Source organism: Drosophila virilis, chromosome 5 (assembly GCF_030788295.1).
Source record: "Drosophila virilis strain 15010-1051.87 chromosome 5, Dvir_AGI_RSII-ME, whole genome shotgun sequence".
NCBI lineage: Eukaryota > Metazoa > Arthropoda > Insecta > Diptera > Drosophilidae > Drosophila > Drosophila virilis.
This window is the reverse complement of record NC_091547.1, coordinates 9,359,917-9,380,936: the sequence shown is the minus strand read 5'-3', so window position 1 is coordinate 9,380,936 and position 21,020 is coordinate 9,359,917. Positions and strand designations below refer to the sequence as shown.

Sequence of the window (21,020 nt, the reverse complement as noted above, 5' to 3'; positions counted from 1 at the left end):
ACTTTTTCTTGAGTCCTTCTTTTTCGCACTTTGAAATCTGTATAGAATATTAAATTCTTTTGCAGCATACTCTTGAATAAGCTAGCTTTATACATGCTGTTGTCAAGTGCAATTAATATTGTAACCACATTTGATGATGACAGCTTTTGCCAACTTGTTGCACACACGCACACACACGATGGCAACCACAAGGAATGAGCTCAATTTGAAATTCTTGACACATTTCAAATGTGCTAGAGCAAACGCATAAGCCAAGCCTACCGGCCTACAGACCAACCGCAACTGGCCAGCTGCAAAAGGGTCTCTTTTGCTGTCTCATATTGCCACAATCCCAACACGAACTCGAAACAGAATCCAAGCCCAATCATAATATGTGCATTGTTCCATGGTGGCAAATGAATTTGCAGCTCATATTGCGACGTCCAGTGGGAGAGGGGCAACAGCAAAGCAAAACTCGATTTTTATTAGTGTCAATGCAGAAAACAGCAGACCCAAAGGAGCTATTCTATTGACCATATACCATGTATCTATGTGTGTGTAAAAAGTATCTGTGTGTGCGAGTATGTGTGTGTGTATCTTCATTTATTACCCAGGCAACTGGATGCGGGCTGTGCTGCCAATCCCAGGATAGTTTCCTGCCATTATTTTTCATACGTATTGATAAAAGCAAACAGCACACAAATACATAGACACACACACCCATATATACAATATATGCTCACATGTGGTCCTTTATTGCATTATTATGATGTGCTCTTGTCTATCGACAGTCTGTGCCCCATTCCCGTCGACCAAACATCAGCATTAAAATCAGCCAAGCGCGAATCATCATCTGAACCCATCAGCAGACACTGGGCAGGGGGCAAATAAAGCAGCACTCTATATAAATTAGCGCTTTATTGAATTTTGCGGCTTGGGTGGGGTATTTGGGGGTAAAGTTCAACAACTGTTGCTTTTAGTTGAATAAAATACCAAACTAAACTTAAAATTCGATTAAATGCGCTGTCTGTAAAGTTAGTTAAATATTGCCGATGCTTGCGTAAAGTTTCTTTGGCTTAAATCAAATGTCGGTTCAATAAAATTTCAGCATCAATTTGCAATTTTCAACAGTTGTCCGAGTAGAACGAAACGCGCTGCGCATAAACAAGGGTTGGCTTTGTCATGCGTGCTTGACTCCTTAAATACCCTATAGACGGGCATATTAACTGAGCTGTGTAACAGGCGGCGATTCGATTTTTGTACATTATTAGCAGATAATAATAAAAATTAATGAAAAACTCAATTTCTACAGCAACAACAATTGGAATTTATTTAACTATTGAACTAAATTAAGTTATTAAAATCTCTTAAGGGAATTAATTTCTTAAGTATCACAGAAGAGCAAAACTAAGCTTAAGCTCCAAAGAGTTGTAAGAGTTGTGTTGTTGTTTAAGAATTAATAATTGGAGATTTCTTTAAATTAATATATGTATATAGAGCATATAGAGCATACCTACCTGAGTAATTGTGCATTAAAGAATTAATTCTTAATTAATTACTTAAGTAATTTTTACTTACCTTGAATATATTGCAATTGTAGAGCATTTACCAGTTCGTAGTTCTCATTGCTGCATTTTACGTATTTTTTATGCCCTGCACTTAACAATTTGCCACAGCGTCGCGACAAAGCCAAAGGAAATTTCGCATTTGTGATTTTCTTTTTGTGTTTATGTAGTTTTTTTTTTCGACTACCCCCTTTTTTTATTTTGTATTTTTTTTTTATACGGGGTAGCCCGTATAATAGGCCGTCGTCGCGTGCTAATGTGATTTGGCTATTAATTTTGCACAGGCTGCCGTCTAAGCCTTGGCAAATTGAATTGAGTTTCGCTTAACGCTGCGCTCCCATGTCTGCGATGGTGTCTAGCAAAGGGCAGACAGGATGCGGCGGCTTTGGTTTCCTTTATCAGTACGCAGCCCGCCCGTTCTCCCCTTTTCGTGTAACCAGTCTTCAGCTAGTCGCAGCTCTTAAATTGTGGACTGTAAAACTGATAAATTTAAAATCAATAGCTGGGCGGGGAGCATGGAGTGTGGTTTTTTACTTTTACGACACTCGAGTTCCGTCTGCTGTTTGTCTTTGGGTCCGTCTTGGGTTAGGGGTATTCCCCAAACGCTGCCTTGCCAGACATTTCGGCTAATTTATTGTGTTATCTTTTCTAGCGCTTCGACTCTGCCGTTCCTCTGGGTGCACTCTTGTCGGTCCCACGAAAATAGCCGCCGACAAAAAGGCGATAAACGATAAACGAATATAAATTGCTTTGCTCCGAGCAGGCAAGTGGCCAGCCAAATGGGATTCAACTCGGATCTAAAGGTACTTTTATATCAATTAAATTTTTAAAGAGAATTTTCAATGTTATTTTCGCTTTGTGCGACACATAAAAAATGATGCTGCAAAGTGCAGAACAATGCGAAAACATGCTGTAGATTTGAAGTGTAGTGTATTCGACTTGAAAATACCCTGTCTGCAAGATATTCCTTTGCTGCAGTGATTTTATTTACGGGAAATAAATCGTAGAGCCTGTATAATATGGTTGTATAAGGGATTGCTTCATGTTATATAACCTTTTAGTTGTAAATTATTTTTTATACTTGAGAGAAGATGCAAATTAATAATTACATTTTGATTATTGACATTTTCATCTTGGGTATACAAGAAAACCCATCCACATTTACTGACTCATTTTTTAATAGATCACAAAATTCAGGAGGTTCTTTAATAAATAGAGACAAGATAGAAAGGATATCCACGGTATGTTAAAGATTTAATATCCTTGTAGACAGTTGCCTTTTGATCTTAGAAAGTCAAAATATTTTGCCATTAAAGAATATACTTTTAATGGAGTCGGAGATATGCGTAACATATTCCATGACAAAATTGGAATACCCTCTACAACAGGAAAAAAACAGATTTGATTTCACTCAGGCTTAACTATATGATACTCTTTTGAGTCCTTTAATAGGGTATACAAAAGTGTATTGTTAGCAAAAAGAGAAAAAACTCGCCCATTTTTCACATGACTCAACTGTTTGGCTGGCAAACATAATGCCAAATTGTAACAATTGAGTTGGGTTGTTGCCTTGATGAAAATGCAGCTAAAATTGATTTTTAACTCTATTGTACACTGGACCCGCAAAACAATGATAAATGGACGGGCAGGTGTATGTGTTTAAATGCTGTGGGTGTGCGTATCTGTATCTGAGACTCTGTATCCGACCCCTCCTGCTGTGCAACGAAATGTGGCATGTAGGCAGTGCATTTGCCGACGGGCGCAGCTGCAATCCGAGCCTTAAACTGAAACAGAAACTGAAACCTCAAAGGCAGCCTTCGGTTTTGATATATTAATTGGAAGTTGTGCCGCATATCGAGAGAGCTATCGGTTTGCCAAACAATTTGCCTTGATTATGACGCGCTTTTCGCTTGGGATTGGGAATCGGATTCGTCGTGAGGTGGGTGGCTGGCTACGATATATTGTATATATGTACATATTTATATAGATATGTATATCTGCCCCCTTGGGCGCCGTTTGTGTTTGTTCAAGGCGCTGGCTGTTGACACTAACCCAAACCAAAGCAGCTGATAACGTGGCGCCGGCACGTGACCCACTAATGAGCATTTGTGTTGGCGTTCGAAGCCGGCGAGTTCGGGTACGGGGGTCATGCAAATAGCTAAGCCGCGCACTTTCCTGGAAGCTCGCTGTGTGGCAGCAACTGGCTCATAAAAAAGTCATTTACTTTGCTTCGTCTTCCAGCTCGTTCAAGCCATAAACTATAATCATCAAAAATTGTGTAGAATTTCGAGAGCAGTTTTAAAGTCAGGTAGCAAAGTGTTGCCGGAAATTTTTGGTTTTTCGGCATAATTAGATGCCGAGCACAGACTCAAGATTTATGTCGGGCCTCGATACAACAATTGTGCGGCATTTGCCTTCAAGAGCCGCTTTGTGCGGTCGCCTGACGCACTATTTTCTTCAGCTTCTTCATCTTATTTTGTTCTTGCCGGAAATTGTAAAACTTGTTCGTAAGTCAAAGAGCAAAAAGGTTGCCAGATACCATGTTTAGATCTTGAACATATTTTTCAATTGCAACTTCGCAATTTGTGAACAGATTTATGTCGTTTTTCACAGCTCTCAGCTCAATGCCTGGGAAAATTTCGTTGTTCCTCGGCAACTTTTCTAATTAAAGTACGTAAATCAGTCGTCAACCGCGCCCTCTCTCTATTGCTGCTGCATCTTCAATTGGGGGTTGGTTTTCGGTTGGCTCTCTTAATTAACAACCAATGTGACAATTTCACTGCTTAGCGGACAATGAGCAATGAATTTCAATTAAAAAAGTAGACGCTGCCCCAGCTGGAAAATATTGCAATTAAAATTTTCATATTCAAGCTGGGAGTGTAAAGCGTGGAAATGGCAATGCTGCCCAACCTAGATGGTCAATAACCCACCCACGCGAAAAATAATAATTTTATTTCGCTTTATACAAAAGCAAAAGTAAATAATAAAAAAATGCAGTAAAAGTAAAAGTAAACAGCTACGGTGAGAGTTTTGCTTAGCAAGTCGAACACGCGATACTCTTGAGGGTAAGCGATAAAAATGTGTGAAAACAAAATTTACATATTTCTTATTGTTACATATATAATTTGGCATAAAAAAGAAACTAATATATTTAAACTTTAACGTTCAAGTCTCATAAATTTGTAAAATAATGAATTATAAAAACGAAATCTTTCCTAGCTTACATTAACGCCTTTAAATTTGATGGTATAAGAATAGCGAGTATCTTAAAACAAAAATAAGATTTTTGGCAATACATTTTTCTGAGTAATACATTGTAGAAGGAACTAATAATTATGTGATTATGCGGGACAAAAGGTTAAACGAACGAAATCGAAGTTTAATTCTCGGCTTAAGGCTTCTTACCACAAGACTTACATGAGAGGAAACTATTGATTTGGATTTATGGCTTCCTTATTCCATTTATTTTTAAATAGAAAAGGGGTTTAAGATTGTACGTGCTGAATAACATTTTTCATATATTGAATATACAATATATTTTTGAATGGGATCAATAATGTTTTATTTTACTTGAATATGTTGCACATTTCTTGCCATAAACGTATTACCCTCTGCCCTGGGTTAGTGTATGCGCAACAAAAAGTAAAAGTAAAAAGTAATATAAACAATAGTCACCCCATTTTTTTAATCCGACGCCCTCCTGCGTTTGCCCTCCATTTACACGGTTGAGTGTGTCTACTCGAAATTGTACTTGAAATGTTCTGCACAAAAACAACACAAATATTTGTGCAAATATTTACAGACGGGGTGTGCTTGGGTTAGGGGGCATGCAGGGCACAATATTTACCCCACTCCCCCTTTATAGCCATACCTTAATGATTTGTCAATAGTCGCATGTGCCAGTGGCATTTAGATTGCTTAAATTCTCATGTTTATGAATGTGTAAGCGTATTACCAAGTACTTACCCCACCATATAAAGCCCCCCAAACCGAATCCTCAAACTTTCTCGGACATTGCTTTCATATTTGATGAGTGTGCGTGTGTGTGGTGTGTCTGTGTGTGCACATATTCCCCTTATTCGCACGTCTTATCGACATCTCTGGCAGTCATGTGGTGCACACTGCGGCTGCGTCTTATATTCCCCTCTCCGGGCTAAAATACACCAAGTACTTTGGCCGCATATGGACAGCGCTCGGAAAGTGTGCCAAATGTATCGATATGAGACGTGTGTGTTCGCAGCTCTTTGGCCTTTGTTTATTTATTTTAAAGGCAGCAAGCAGCAGATGCTCACTTGAAGGAGAGCCGGGCCCTTAAATGCATAACTACATGCAACAACAAGGAGTCCACGCAGGAGTAGAATTTACATTGTGTATGAACCAGCTGACATTCTGCTGCTGTTGCTGCTGCTGCAACTCATTTATGAGCCTTTGGTAGTTCAGTTAAGCGTTGTCCTTTGGCATTTTGACACCTGTCACGCAATTGTTATGCGTATTAGCTTAGCCACTTAACATACTCTGACACATCCTTACAATGTACACTTTGGGCATCTGTGCTTAGCTACAGATAAATGTTTTTGCATTAAACATTTTCTTTACACGTTCAAAAACTATTTTAGGCCTGTCTCCTGAGTGCTTGTTCTTGACTTAAAGCGAACCTTATTTGTTGCCCTGAACCTCTCGTTTAACTCTTTTTCTAAAGTATATCGGAGTTTTTCATAAATTTTACCTTCAAATATGCAATAGACATAACTTAAAATTTTCCACCCCCATAAATCGGTCAAATCTCATCCGATTTCCACGAGGCTTGGATCTTTTTCCATGGTTTTGCCTCTAAATCAATTGGGCATCTAAATCTGCCAACATGATTTCTGGTCAAAATTCATGTAAAAATGTTACCCTCAAATATCCTATTAGACACAGCTCATTATTAAAAACATGTTAATGTAATAAAAGTATTGCAGAATTTTAGGTTGTGCATGTTAAATGAGATGCTTTTTTACGAAACTGCCGTAAAGTATGCACAAATTTGGTGAAGATCTTCAGCTGTAAATTTAAGAGAGAGCCAAAATAAGTTAACAAAATATATGTGCCAAAAAATGGAATAAAAAACAGTCAATTTTTTTTTGAAAAACTGTAACTGAAAAATAGTAAAAGAAATTGAAACAGTATATAAAAGATGTAATAAATGGTATACATATAATGCACAAACTTATAACACGCATACAAAAATACACACACATATAATATATATACATTTTAACAAGATACCCTGTAAATTGTAAACTCATTCAACTGCCAAGTTACGCAGCAATCAGGCAACAATTAATATTAATAATTGATGGCTATTGACACTGCGCTCCCATTAGCTGCCTTTATGTTGGGGCAAAATAAACAAACTATATAAAAATAAAATCGTAACATTACATTGCGCAGCTCAATTATTCTTGCAACATTGTAGCAACAACAATAATAAACGCACACAAAAGCGGTTGAAAACCAATTTCCGCTTAAAACCAAATAAGAAAAACTCACGTTTGGCTTAAAAACGTTAAAGAAAAGTGGTCAAGTGGACGCAGATGGATGCGAGGTCAATTATGCTCGCAATTGGTAGCATCGCCGCGCAAACATGTCCAAGTACAAGAAAAGGGCGAAGCACCGGCAACAAGCACATTAACATTTAGATTAACATTAACATTAGCAGACCCTCTGGCTGTACGCATTTAGGCAGAGATTAACAGTTGGTAGACCCCGGTTGGAAAAGAGCAATTAACACGTTGAGGTCAAGTCGTGCTGGCCAACGGGGCCCCATCACAATGGGGCAAGTGTACCATTGCGCTACAAAAACTCAATATATATATATATATATATGAGTATATATGAGTATTATCATATTTCTTGTGATGTCATGTGTTTTTTGGTTTGGTGTTTTGGTTCCTATTTCGCATGGGTCTCATCTGCTGCTCAGCGAGCTGCGCACTTGTTAAACTATTTGCTGTCTGACACTGAGATTTGTCTCAGGCCGACAGCTCTTTTGTTCTTTTTTTTGTCCAAACAGGCAATCGGAAGTATAACACAACAAGAATGTTGATCAAGTTGAAGCACACCAAGAATAATGTACTTGTGTTTAAAGGGAACTGTCTATTTTTGGCATTCACAAGTGCCCTAGAAGTCAACTCAACTTCGCTTTATTTTTGTTTTTGGTATTTTTTGTTTTGCCGCGTGAGTAAAATAATTTGGTTTACTCGTCTGTTTGCCTAAGACACAGTGACACGAGCTGAATGTGGAAGAAGCCATAAAAAAGATACTCTTTAAAGTGTTAAGTGTGTTAAGATGCCGGTTAGATTAATCTGTATAAAGCTTTAATGAACTTTCATTTAGTAAATTTCTAAAGCGTTTTATCTCCGGACGTGCAATCTCCAATTTTTTCTCCAATGTTTACTCTAGAACAGATTGATTAATCTCTATAAAGCTTTAATTTAATTTCAAGAATATTTGCTGCACATTTTTAGTTCGTTTAGTCAATATAAAAAGCTGTTTTCTAAGTTACCTTTCTATAGGCTTCATTAGGAGCTCCTCACACGCAAACTTCTTTGCGCCAATTTCGGCTTGTGTCATTTGAATATTCGGTAATATTTTGTTTTAACTTTGACTAATTTGCTCTGGTTTTTTTTTGGTTACGCGTTAATCGTCGGCTGTTTGTCTAAATTAATTTTCGGGACAGGTCACAAGCCGGGCTGAAACTCAAAACTCATTTAAATGAATTCAATAAAAATATATATACTTATGTACGTATTGTTATATAAATACGCTGCAGATAAGATGTTGATGTAAATATAAGACAACACTTTCACCATAAATTAGTCGTTCGGCGTATTTGTAGCTTGATTTAATAAATATTTATAGTTGATTATGGATATCGATATTCGCGGATTGATGGATAAGGTACACCGAAAATGCAATCAGAAAAATGCCCGAATATTAATTAAATCGTCTGGTTTAACCAGCCCATGCCAAATCCGAATCCAGCCTCAGTCAACAATTTGCACCTTAACCTGTAGCTGCGAGCTGTTTACATTGTTGGCATTCCAGAGGTTTGATATTTGAATATGAAATTTTATGCCCGCCAGCCACATTCATTAGCTAAACAAACTCTCGTATCCCAGTTCGTGCAGGGGGGTTTCCTGTTGCCAGCGACAGCATCATCAGATCTATACTTATTCATAATGCTCATTCACTATTCAAACAACTCAATTTAAAGCAATTTGCGCATCTTAAAGCTATTTCGCTGTGGAGCAAAAATTTAAACACTGTAATCGCTTTTAATTGTTTGTCCGACAAGAAATAAATAGCATTGAAAAAAAATTAAACAAAAATGTACAATTAATAAGAATTATCCAATGAAGAATCTAAAATGACTTGGAGTTACCCTGTTTTCAGCTTGGCAAATTGTGTTTGTTAATCTAATATAAATTGAACAACAATATATAAGATTTATATTAAATTAAAGTTGGGAATAAGCCAAGGCCAAATAAATATATTATTCGAAAATCGGTTCAGAAAATGTATGAATATTTGGACTAAACGCAACAAATTTTAGTTCAAAATTTAATAACTTAAAATATTTCGAAAATGGTTTGAACTTATAGAAAAAATGTAAAAAATAACTAATAAAGGAGAAAGCCAGAAATTTTCGATAGACCTTAGCTTTATTTATGAGCTAGATATGCGAACTGGATTATTATACCCTAATTAAGTGCATGCTTTTTGGCAATAGGGTATCCCAAGAAATGACAACAATGCTGGCTAGATCATTATCACTGAGATTATTTATACGACTTTGTATCATTAGATGGCCAAAACGTAATGTACTTAACTGCAAAAAAAAGGAAGAAGACGAGCAGAGAAAAAAAAAATAACGCCAAAGTCTTGCACTTAACATTGGCAAGCTGTTAATTGCTCGGCCTTTGGCAGCGAGACTTAAGAACGCAAAAGGTCAGCTTTATAAATAGTTATAATACAATTACCAATTATAAACAAATATTCGAAATAAACGCTTGATTAACGTCAAGTTCAAGTTAAATAATTAGTAAACAATGCGTAACGTGCAAAAATGATTATTTATGCTTATGGCTTTTGTCTTTAAGCCGGAATTGCAGCTGTGGGCGTTTGTGGCTTTTAGCCAAAAAGCAAATGAGCAAATGAGCAAATGATATTCAATATTTGCGATATGTAATTTGCGATTTGTGCAGATGAAACCCATTAATTTACCAGCCAGATGTTAACGCATTTGCTTAACACACACGGCTGCCGCTTCTGCCGCTGCTGCTGCCCAGTTTTAATTGATTGCTGACAAGCGAAACGGTGCATGTTAATCGTTAATTTGGCGCCACTGAGCCACTGAGCCACTGAAACCGCCGGCAAACGTGCTGTGCATGTCCTTGCCAGTTGGCCAGGTTCGTTAAACCGCAACTGAAACGCAATTAAGTCATAAAATCAAATCGTCATAAAATCAAATCAAAGCCAACTAAAAATGCTACCATTAAAATGCGTGCGCAGACTTCGTGGGCAGTCTGCAGCCGGAAATTATCAAAGAAAAAAAAATATAATATTTAAAATAACAACAAAAAAAAAAAGAAGCTAATTTCGCCTGTTGAAATCAACAACTATTTTGTAATATTTCTTAGCTACTGCTGCTGCTAGACACCGCCCCGCCCCCGCCCCCGCCACGCAGGTCAATAAATACAAATGTAGTTAACTCTTGCTGAAGGGCCTTGCGCTGCACACACGGCGTATGCGCAATCTTGTAGAAATATTTTACTCGCCGCTGGCGATTCGTATTTAGGTCTTTAATCCATTCGCTTAAAAAGGCCAATGCAAGCGGGTTTACTGAGCTTCGGATTCAAAATTACCTGCTCAATCTCTGACCGAGGCAGCTACACAAAATATGTTGCAAATAATACGCATAATTAACAAATGATAGTCTGGACTGAAGTCCACTAAATGAAGGGGGCGTTACTTGCCTGACAGACAGACGCCATGTAAATACCACAGCAAATTGAAAAACTTCAACGAAAAAAAACAACAAATTTCGAATGCATACCAAAGTATTGCCAAATGCAAGACTCTGAAATACCAGTACCCAGAAAAATGCCAGATATATTGCTGTCAATTAATACAAAAGTCTTAAGATTATATTTCATTATGATATTAATACATTAATTTCATTTTGTGTATATTTAATATCCTAAATATCCATTTAAATATTCTGCAGAATCGTGAATTCCGAACGTTTTCGTTTTGCTGTTCAATCGAATTGATTTCACTTTTTCGATTTTGGGTTTTGTCTCATTTCGAGACTTCGCTTCCGTAAATTTTGAACGAAATCGCAACCGTTAAAAGGCCTAAAAGTTTTTGCAATATGCCTATGGATATCATATGTGCTGGCAACAACTAAAGCTCTACAACCTGTCAGTATAATAGGTTTATTTAGGCAGATGACAGATGATACAGCTTATTATAAAACTTAAGACGATCGGCGTGCTATATTTAAAGCAACTACTCAAGTGCTTTGGGTGCTTTGACAACTTGAAAAATGTTGGCGTGCGCATAGATTTCCTCTCAATCACATGTTTTCAATTGAAAAAATGACTAAAGTAGATTTCACGACATCATAATGGGTCAAGTCATGGCCTAAGCGTGTCAGGTCAACAGCCTGAAAGCGGTCAAAAATTAACCTAACCTAGCCTTGACGTGAACATTTAGTTTATGGTCCAACACCTTAATTTCAAAATTGCCTTTAAAAACATTAATGAATTTGGCTGGCACACGACTTTAATTATTGAACTTGATATTGTTTATGTTTTCGCGTTATATGAAACCTATATTTAATATTTTCTGATGCTATAAGAGCTGATGAATTATAATTTACAGTAATTGCTTGATTTAAATGCAGTCCATAGTTGATTTTGGCTAGACAAAATGGAATTTCAGCTTGATTTGCATTTCAATTTTTCTAAATTTAGTTCAATAATAGCTCAGGCGCAGCCAACTTAACTCTTGCAAGTGTTGCCAGATCGAGCAGAAGTGCAAATTCTCAATTTTAACGAGCTCAAAAACAATAAATTAGTATTGCCAGATAAATTTTAAATATTTATCTACATTTTTAACATGAACCAATCAAAATAATTGGACTTATGCTTTATGAAAAATATAAATATAAATGTTGTGAATTGTCATTTGTGATATGCCCGCTTTATATGCCGGTGCCGGGTATTACCTAAAACCGAAATTGAAAAAATCAAGTGCAGCGCTCGAATGCCAAAAACCAAATTCGAAGGTCAGCGCCGTGGCATGCAACAATTTGGTGGCGTTGCTCGATTGGACATGCTGCAGTAGAGCGTCCGCCTGTTTGCCAGTTACCTCTGTTGTTGTTGCTGCTGCTGCTGTTGCTGCTGTTGTTGTTGGCCGGCTGCGCATTTTATTTCTTCATTATGTACGAAACAATAAAATTTAATTGAACGTTAAATTTAAAACGTAGCACGAGTCGGCGGCAGCGGCAACCGCTGCGACTAAAAAGGAGCAAATTAACTCATTGTTGCAAAAAGTTATGCAAATGGGGCGTAAGGTGCCGAGCAAATTAAAATGGCATTAAAATTTATATGCCAATAAAAATAAAAATCTGAAAAAATCAAAGAATACAAAAATAAAATATGACAAAAGGAGAGCAGAGTGCGGTAAAAGTGTCGATTGGTTGTAAATAAAATGCTCGTTAATTTATGTGGGCGTAATTTATTTTTACATTTTGTATTTTTTTTTTTTTTTTTTTGCTTTACAATGGAACCTACAGCTCATGCATATGCAAGAGACATACAAAATTGTTGCCATATACCATGTTAATTCATTATGCTGTGGGAATATCCGAGGGATAACGTAGCCGTGGGAAGCTTTAAGGATTCAATGCTGAGCAGGTGCTTAAAGCGGATACTTTGACATGGTTTAAGATATATTCAACGCAGAGGGTTTTACTAAGTGAATGCAGAGAACGTCTGGCTTCTATTTGAGCCGAATCTCCTTTCTATGCGATTTTCAGTATTTAAAATAACTTTTTCTCGCTCTACCCAACGACTCCAACCATATAAATATATACAATAAAGATACATTTTCCACAATCATCATAGAGAACTATCATTAATGCTCACTGAAGGTTGAAGAATTCCCCTCCTTAAAAAAGAGAACTACTCTGATCTATCATAATATGAATAATAATATGTTACTCGCATGTAATGGGCATCACCTCACATGTAAATCAAATAAATTATTTATAATAGTTGCTGACAATTAAATGTTCATGGATAAACTCAATATGGGAAACGTCTTGGTTACGTTTTACAACATCCAAATATAACTTAGGAATACCGCACAATTACAAAAGAGACCTTCAGCAGCGAAATATTAATTACCCACATAGCTTTACAGGGTTAGAGCAGCAAGTGTGAACGCCCCAAAAAGTGCAGCGATGAAAAACATAATAGAAGAAGAGCATACCATGATCTATTATAATATGATATATGCTGTGATTATCGAACATAAAACTAATATGCTGACAGTTAAGTGGAAATTAATGAATGCTGCGTCTCAATGCGTTTTGTGCCTTTTGTTGGCGCTCTTCAATAAACATTTATGCACACACAAATACATATATATATATTTATATACAAAAATATATATATATTACCGATTGTTATGTATTTATTGTCGAAGTGTGTGGAGTCTTTGGCGAGTCATCGAACCGCTGTAGTTGTATAATTTATGCATCTGCTTGTTGCTTACAATAAACATCAAGAACTGATGACTTCAATCAACCGACAAAACTGTCTATTTGGCGTATCTTGTGTAGGTTGCGTGTGCGTGCGTATGTGTGCGTGTGTGTGTGTGTGTGTGTGTATCTCAGCGCTGATTCACGTTGACCTTCTTTGGACTTTTTGATCTGACTATGTCTTGACTCAGATGAGATACATTTTACACATTTTGTTGGTAATGAATTAAGCCACCAAAGTCACTCGAATTAGCACAAAATTAGCTAAAAAGCATTTTAGTTGCTCTCCTCATTTTATTCATAGTCACAGACAATTTACATCGGACAACGAAAGCCCCCCACAATCGCTCATAAATTCTAGTTTTATCTTCCAACCGCAGCAACAAGTTTCTGGCCACATTTATTGTTTTGTTTTGTCTGCCGCTTGATGTTGTTGTTGTTAGTAAAAACCCGAAATTCACATCCGCCTACAGAAGTGTTGCCAGGTGGAATCTGGGCTACGAGTCGAGCTAAGCTTCACATCGCTCATCAACTAATAGCATGCGAAATTAGAGCATTTTTAAGTGGGGAATTTTAGATTTTCGATTTTGAATTAACAAATTCTAATGCTAGGCACAAGTAAAACACAAGTGTTTACGGCTGACAAATGCCCTAGAAATTTATTAATTTCAATTTATTAAAGCCATTTAATACTTAATTTCATCATCATATTATTATTACCAGTCATTTATATAGTTTATTTTAAGTGAGCAAGTTTTTAGTTTAATACAAGAAAAATGATTTTCATCAATCTCAATATTATCGTTATTATTAAAATTATTATTATTATTAAAATTATTTTTTATTATTATTGTTATTATTTGTATCTTTCTCATTATCTTTATCATTGTCATTTTCATTATCATTAACCTTATTATTAATAATAATACTATTATTATCATTTTCATTATTATTATTATTATCATTATCATTATCATTGTCATTATCATTATCATTGTCATTATCATCATTATCATTATTGTTATCATTATCAATATTATTATTATTAGTATTAGAATTATCATTATTATTAGTAATGATCATTATGATTAATATTATTTCTATAATTTATTTTTAGTTGATTTATAATTTATATTTGAAAAATGTAAACTAAAAGTAAGTATTTAATTAGGTATCCATAATTATTAAATCGCTTGCGCTGTAAAACAAACTATTGCATAAATAAATAACTGATCCAGCTTAATATTACTCTTTGAACTCCATATTAAAGCGTCGAATCGACCTCTTTATAACTATTTGGCTGCTGGGCATAATCAGTTGTTTGCTGTGTGTGCGGCTCACCAATTTTCTAATGAGTTTGTTCGCACACAGGTTGCGCCCCATTGGATCGTAGGCCTCGTCGTCGCCTTTGGGCCTAGCTGTGGTTGCGCAGGCGCCATTTAAATTGAGTGTGGGGTGTGGGCTGACAGCTGGGGGCCAGGGGCATTCATTATAGTTACACCAGCTGCAACCACTGGCCGACTGCCTGTAATTATCAAGCAGCCGAATATCATTTTAATTGTCTGATGTCTGCCCAGAGCCGGCCGTTGTGCACTCTGATGGGAGGTTTTGGGGGGGGGGCAGAGTGCCAGCTGACCATTTGCCATTTTGCATGTGCAATTAACACCGTCGTACAATGCGTGCAATGTGCAAGACCTGTCCAGACCTCAAAGCCCCAAACGCTGCTGATGATGCTTAACCCAAGCTGACGCATTGACGTGCAGCTGTCTGTGCGATGTCTGTGCCGAGTCGGTCTGTCCGTCGGCCGGTCTGTCAGTGCCTGTCAAATAGTTGCATAGAGCTCTATTCGTGATGGTCTCTTGGTAAACGCCTTCTCCTAAGTCTTAAGACCAAGACGAATCTGCGGCGCACTGTGCCGCGTCTTTTGTTCTACGTAAAACTCTTTCATAATGCTCCATTAAATTTTATGCTTTCATAGATCAAGATGAACAAATAAATTTGAGACCATGTGACGAGTTGTTGTTGCTGCTGCTGCTTTACAGTTTGTGCAGTATTTCTTTTGTTGCTGGAAGGTCTGCGATCGCTGCCCAACCAGCCGTTGAAATGAACTTGAGCCCAAGCCCAAGCCACATCAGTTTTTGGGCTCTGCCGTTGTTTGGGTTTCGTTTGCCTCGTTTGGTTTGGTTTGGCTTTGGTCCATGGTTTATATGTTGGCCCAGTTTCGATGCGATGCGCCTCAGCTAAAGAGGTTTAAGCCATTCTGAACGGAAGCGCTTTGTTTAACGCGCCTCAGACATTGCAATTTTTTTTTGCCCACTTTTTGGCTATGTGGGCTCAGGCCACTGCACAGTGGGCCTAGCCGCAAAACTAGGAATATATCATATATTTTTTTAAACATTCTTCAAAAATTGATTCATCGTTTAGAGTACTCTGGAATATATATTGAACTTAAATACGATTTGATTGTGCTCTTAGAAATTTCAATCCTCCAGTTTGATCCTTTGCACCACAGTGCTCTGGTATCTGAGGTCTTTTTGGGGTCTTAGAGCACTCGGTTCACATTTGGCTTTTGCCGTTTTGTTTATCGGAAGCGGTCGACGTCGTCGTCGTCGTCGTTGTTGTCGTTTGGTTGGGCAACTGTTACCAAATAACTGGAATCATATGGATTTATGATAGAACCGTTTTGTGTGCTGTCTCCCGCCGAGTGGCCATATCATTACCCATAAAGATGCCAGTCCTTTCTAATTGGCTGCTCCGACAGTCGAAGGACGGTTGAGAATTTTTATTATTATGATTATATATTTCGTATTTTCGTATTTTGCATTTCGCATTTTGCATTGTCTTCAATTAGCTCAACCATCAGCAAAATTTAAGATCTTATTATGCGCCTTAATTAGTTCATAAAGCTTAGCTTGAAGTTATGATAGCTGGGTGTGGATTTGGATTAATATTTTATAGCAGCTCGTAATTTATAATTATGCGAACGACTTGGCCGGATATTGAGTCAGAATATGAGATAAAATTTAGCAGCGGAGTCGAGCGAACGTATTTTACGGTCAAGTGTGAATATGCTGGCAATCGGACTTGACGTCAGAGTGTTTGTGGATCTGTGGCATTCCTCGAGCTGATTCAATAAGTTCCATTGCTTATGGCTTTATTTTGTTGTCTGCAGCGCGACATTGTCCACTTCATTTGCTGGCCGCCGATAATCTTTGTTTCGCTACAATTTTGTGTTTCACTTTTCACTTTTGTTTGTTTTATTTGTTTTTGTTGGCTGTTGCTGTTGCTGTTGTGAGCAGGAGGCGTCAAGGTCGGACGTGACATGCACAGCAACTCGAGCGCCACTCAGCGCCAACGGCGGCGGCGACAGAGGCAGAGACAGCGGCGTCTGCGCATCAACGTGAGCCAACACAGTCAGCACCAGCAGACGTCAGATCAGTGAGCCAACACGACACCAACTTGAACAGTCGCCACACGTTGCTTGACCAGCACTTGACCGGGTCGTTTCGCTTGGAGGCTGTGCTGGGCCCAGGCTGAGGTCGTATGGGAAGGCAAATGCAACGCACGCTTTTGTCTCTGGACTGAAACGGGATTTGGCTGCAAGTGAATTATTTAGTCACGCCAATGTGCATGTTGCAGGCAAACAACAAACCCGAACCTGATGCCTATCAACAAATTGACCCTCATGCGGCACACAATTATTCAGAGCAATTCATTTCGATCTTTTATTGCATTCCAATAAAAGCAGCTGCACGGCCACCAAAAGCACTTAACAGCTTTAAGTGTGCTGAGTCTGATGCTAAAAGCAATTACAAATTTTTAAAGTTTTAAGTGCGGCTTTAAATCGAAATTAGGTACAATATATAAATACATTTTACTTAGCTAAATTCAGTTGACAATTGCCTTATATTTAACTTTATTGAGTTTAAAGTTAAGTTTATATTATGATTAAAGCTTATTAAATATTAAAGCTTAAGCAGCTGCACAACCACAAAACCCATAAGAGCTTTAAGCGTGGTGAAGCTTGTGACAACTTTTTAAGGCTTCAAGCACCTTCCTTGAAAGTTCTTATACCTAACTGAATTTATTTTACATTTGGCATAACACACTTATTAAATATTAAAGCTTAGAGCAAGCTTAATTTAGAACTCAATAAGTTTAAAATGTTGTCTATGCTTTACTTTAAAAAAAGTCATGAATCTTGTAACTCTTTTGCAACAATGTTTTTAAATACTTGCAGAGCTTTTGTTAAGCTTCAAGTGTATTGACTGATTTAATACAAATATATATTAAAGCTTATTCTTTTGTTTCATTTGGCCTCGATCTCACCAATTGCTTGTGTCTCTTTAACAGGCATTTTCAGCCAATGGCTGTTAAGTCTTCACACCTGCATTGCTTAATATTTTTCAAGCTGGTTGTTAATAGTTTTTACTCCCAGCTTCAAAAGCTTGTGCAAACTTCAATCAATTTGAATTTGAAAAGCAGCATACAATTAAATAGATCATTTAAAGATCAAAACTGAAATTTGTATCTTGTGCCCGTGAAGTAGCCCATTGTTTTCGAGCTAATGTCTATCAGGCTTTTCAACATTTTCGAAGCTTTTGCAATTTGGATATTTAATACATAATTCAAATAAAATAAAGCAGCTCTCTCAAATTCTAAAAAAACATTCAACTATCAAATTTTATGAGTTTAATCAAATTTACGGGGGTTTTTCGGGGATTTCTTTCTTTTTTTATTTTTTATTTTTTAGCTAAAACAAGTTAAGTTTTATTTGGTGTGTGGGCTGCTGTCAGCCTGTGGCTGCGTGTGTTTTATCGCTTTTTTCTACTTCTTTTTTTTATTCAATTGAATTACGAAAAGTTCAGAGTTCGACACAGTAGCCGAGCATGGGTCCAGCATTATATCGTGTTGCCAAACTGTTGAAGTTCTCTAATAAGATAATTTGAAATGCGCCAAATTTTGGTTATTTATGAACTGCAAGCAGCATGCGAAGTAGTTGAAAATGTTTGGGGCGCAGCTGGCGCCAAAACTGGCGCCAAATGAATTTTTCAAAAATGTTTATTTGACACTTTAGTTTTCTTATATTATTTTTAAGCTTTATTTATCCAACATAAACAAGTTTTTTCCCCGGGCCGTGTTTGCGTGTGTGTGTGTGTGTGTTAAAACCAGTTCAGTGCTCAGTGATCATAATGCTTGATTGATATGAAACTGATCTATTAGTTTTCAAGTCGCATCAATGCAAATTAGTCAGAGAAACATAAACAACAGCTCTCAAGAATTCAGAAAACTTCAAGACTTTTAACGCAATCGACAAATATTTTGTGCTCGCCTCGGTCCATCTCCTTGACTGGGGCCTTATTAATTAGCGGCTGGTATTTTGTCTAAAACGTTCTATGCAGACGCCATCAATTGGCCACGTTTTGTGACCGCGCTTCACGCACGATGTGTAAAGTGATCAACTTTATGTTGCTGACCGCCAGCGAGCAATGGGGCGTATGAGCGATGTTCGAACCGCAACGCGTTTGCTTTTAATGTCGCTCATTATTTACGCACAATAAACAACGGGCGGCGGCAGCTGCCGGTGCTGCTGGTGGGAGCAGCAGCCACATCTGGCCAACAGGCCAACAGGCGGCCCCACAACTTGGCCAACAGCCACACACATTGCCGCACAGCTTGAAACCTTTCCCACATGTCACTGTGCATTGGCGTTTTGCCGTTTCCGATTGACTGGCAACTGCTTCCACACCCGCATCATGTGCAACAACCTGGCAATTGACTCTTGTAGCGTTCGAATATGCTTCAATTCGCGACATGACATTGGACACATTGATCACTGCAAGCGCCCTCATAAATGGCAGTTGATTAAATTCAATTGGCAATTTACCTTTTTGGGATTATGACTAAATTAGTTTATTTATAATAATTAATACTAATGCGGCTGTAAACGGGAATGTCTTTGTTTATGTTGACACGTTTTGCACAATAATTTATTAAATTGTTGTTATTCATGGAGAATTCAAATAGAACCAACTAACCGAAAAGTACTTAACTCTCCAGCCATTGCAAATAGGAATATGTACGAATATCTCCCACGAACCGAAGATTTGATATCCTTGTTGACATTTGTAAAGCTCGTAAGGCTGAGGTTGGGAATATTTTTGAAATTGGAATCTGTTTTGATATAAGATTAGCTTAACTGTTTTAATTATTATTAATTTATAGGGAATATACTTTGTATTTAGCGAATTATTAAATATTCAATATTATTTATTTTTTTGACATTGTCATAATTTTTTTTTTTTTATAATTTTTACTTTTGTAGGGAATATTTTTATATTTATATTTATTATTTTATTTTGTTGTTTTTATTTTTATAAATTAGTTTTTTAATTATTATTTACTTTTAATTATATTTGATTATTATTTTGTATATTAATTATTATATCATTAATTAGTTTATGTTTTCATTAAATGTTTTTGTTTTTTGTATTTCTTTTATTGTCGTAAATTTGTATTATTTATATTATTATTGATTTGTAGGGAATATCATTAATTTTTGTTTGTATTAATAAATTGTTATTTTCATTGCTAAGCTCAGCTTTTAAGCCTTTGCTATCTTTTTATCTTCTTCTCCAGAAAGTTACTTTAAATTTATGGTTCGTAAAAAGTTAACTGCTTGCGGCTACTTTATAGAATCCTCTGTTCATTCAATTTTTTAAAATGCAATCACAAATCAAAAAATAATATACTCGTATAGGTAGGTTTGTTCATCTAAACATTTGACTTTTGATATTTGTCGCCTTTGTTGCTTTCAAATAATCAGATTATCAGCCAAATTGGTAAATGTGACCAAATGTGAATTAGAAATTGTTTGTCGCTGTCTCAATAAGTGCTGCCTAATGGCATGTCCAGAGTAACTGCTGATCCATAAAGCGCATAAATTAGTTATGCGACAACTCCGGGGGCAGCTATAGGGCAACCACTTAGCGCTCGGCGGATGGCATTGCCCATAGGTATTACATTGAGCACTGGAAGACCTTCGTGGCTTAAAGCGTGAAAGGTCTTAGAGCCGATTAAAAGGTGATCAGTTTTTATTTTTTGGTTTTTTGGGAGGGGGCTCTAAAATGATTAATAAATGTACTTCCTATAGGCCATCAATAAGTGCCTCGAACTGTGCGCGACAATTTTGGTCGCATTTTGTCAGCCATTTGAACTTTCCAGAGCTTAAATTGTCACTACTTGAATTTCAGGCGGCGTTGTTGTCGGTTTGCCTCATTTTCGTGCTTGGCTTTAAGCCAAATCAGCCGAAAGCCATTGACTGAAACACGCCCACAGCAATCACAGCAATCACAACTGGCCCAGCCCTCCGCCCCCTTACATTTGATGAGCTTTATTGACTGCGGTTGATGTCATAAGCTATTTATTATTTGTTTTGTTCATGCGCCTTAATACACTTTCGGTTTCAGTTGTATTATTTTTATTATATTCAACATTATTTTCCTCGCGTCTCGCCTTTGTTTACTCATTTCATCAATCACAGTCACTGCCACTAGGCTTGGAGGTTCATATCGTTTATTTTTTTCTTGGCAGAATGTCATTGTCCTTGCACTCGCAAGTGTAACAAATTTTAATTTCAGTTTGAGTTTCTAGTGATGTAA

The 21,020-nt window shown here is 37.1% G+C and overlaps 1 protein-coding gene across 2 annotated transcripts in view; it reads left to right on the top strand.

Moving 5' to 3' along the window:
* Nucleotides 1–21,020, top strand: part of scaf (scarface) — an 87,210-nt gene that overhangs the window by 35,049 nt on the left and 31,141 nt on the right. The window contains exon 2 of one of the 2 annotated variants that reach the window (XM_015174572.3): nucleotides 2,197–2,347. The exons of the other annotated variant lie outside the window; for it this stretch is intronic. The gene's annotated coding sequence lies outside the window, so the exon portion shown is untranslated. The remainder of the gene's footprint in view (nucleotides 1–2,196; nucleotides 2,348–21,020) is intronic. 2 annotated transcript variants of the gene reach the window in all.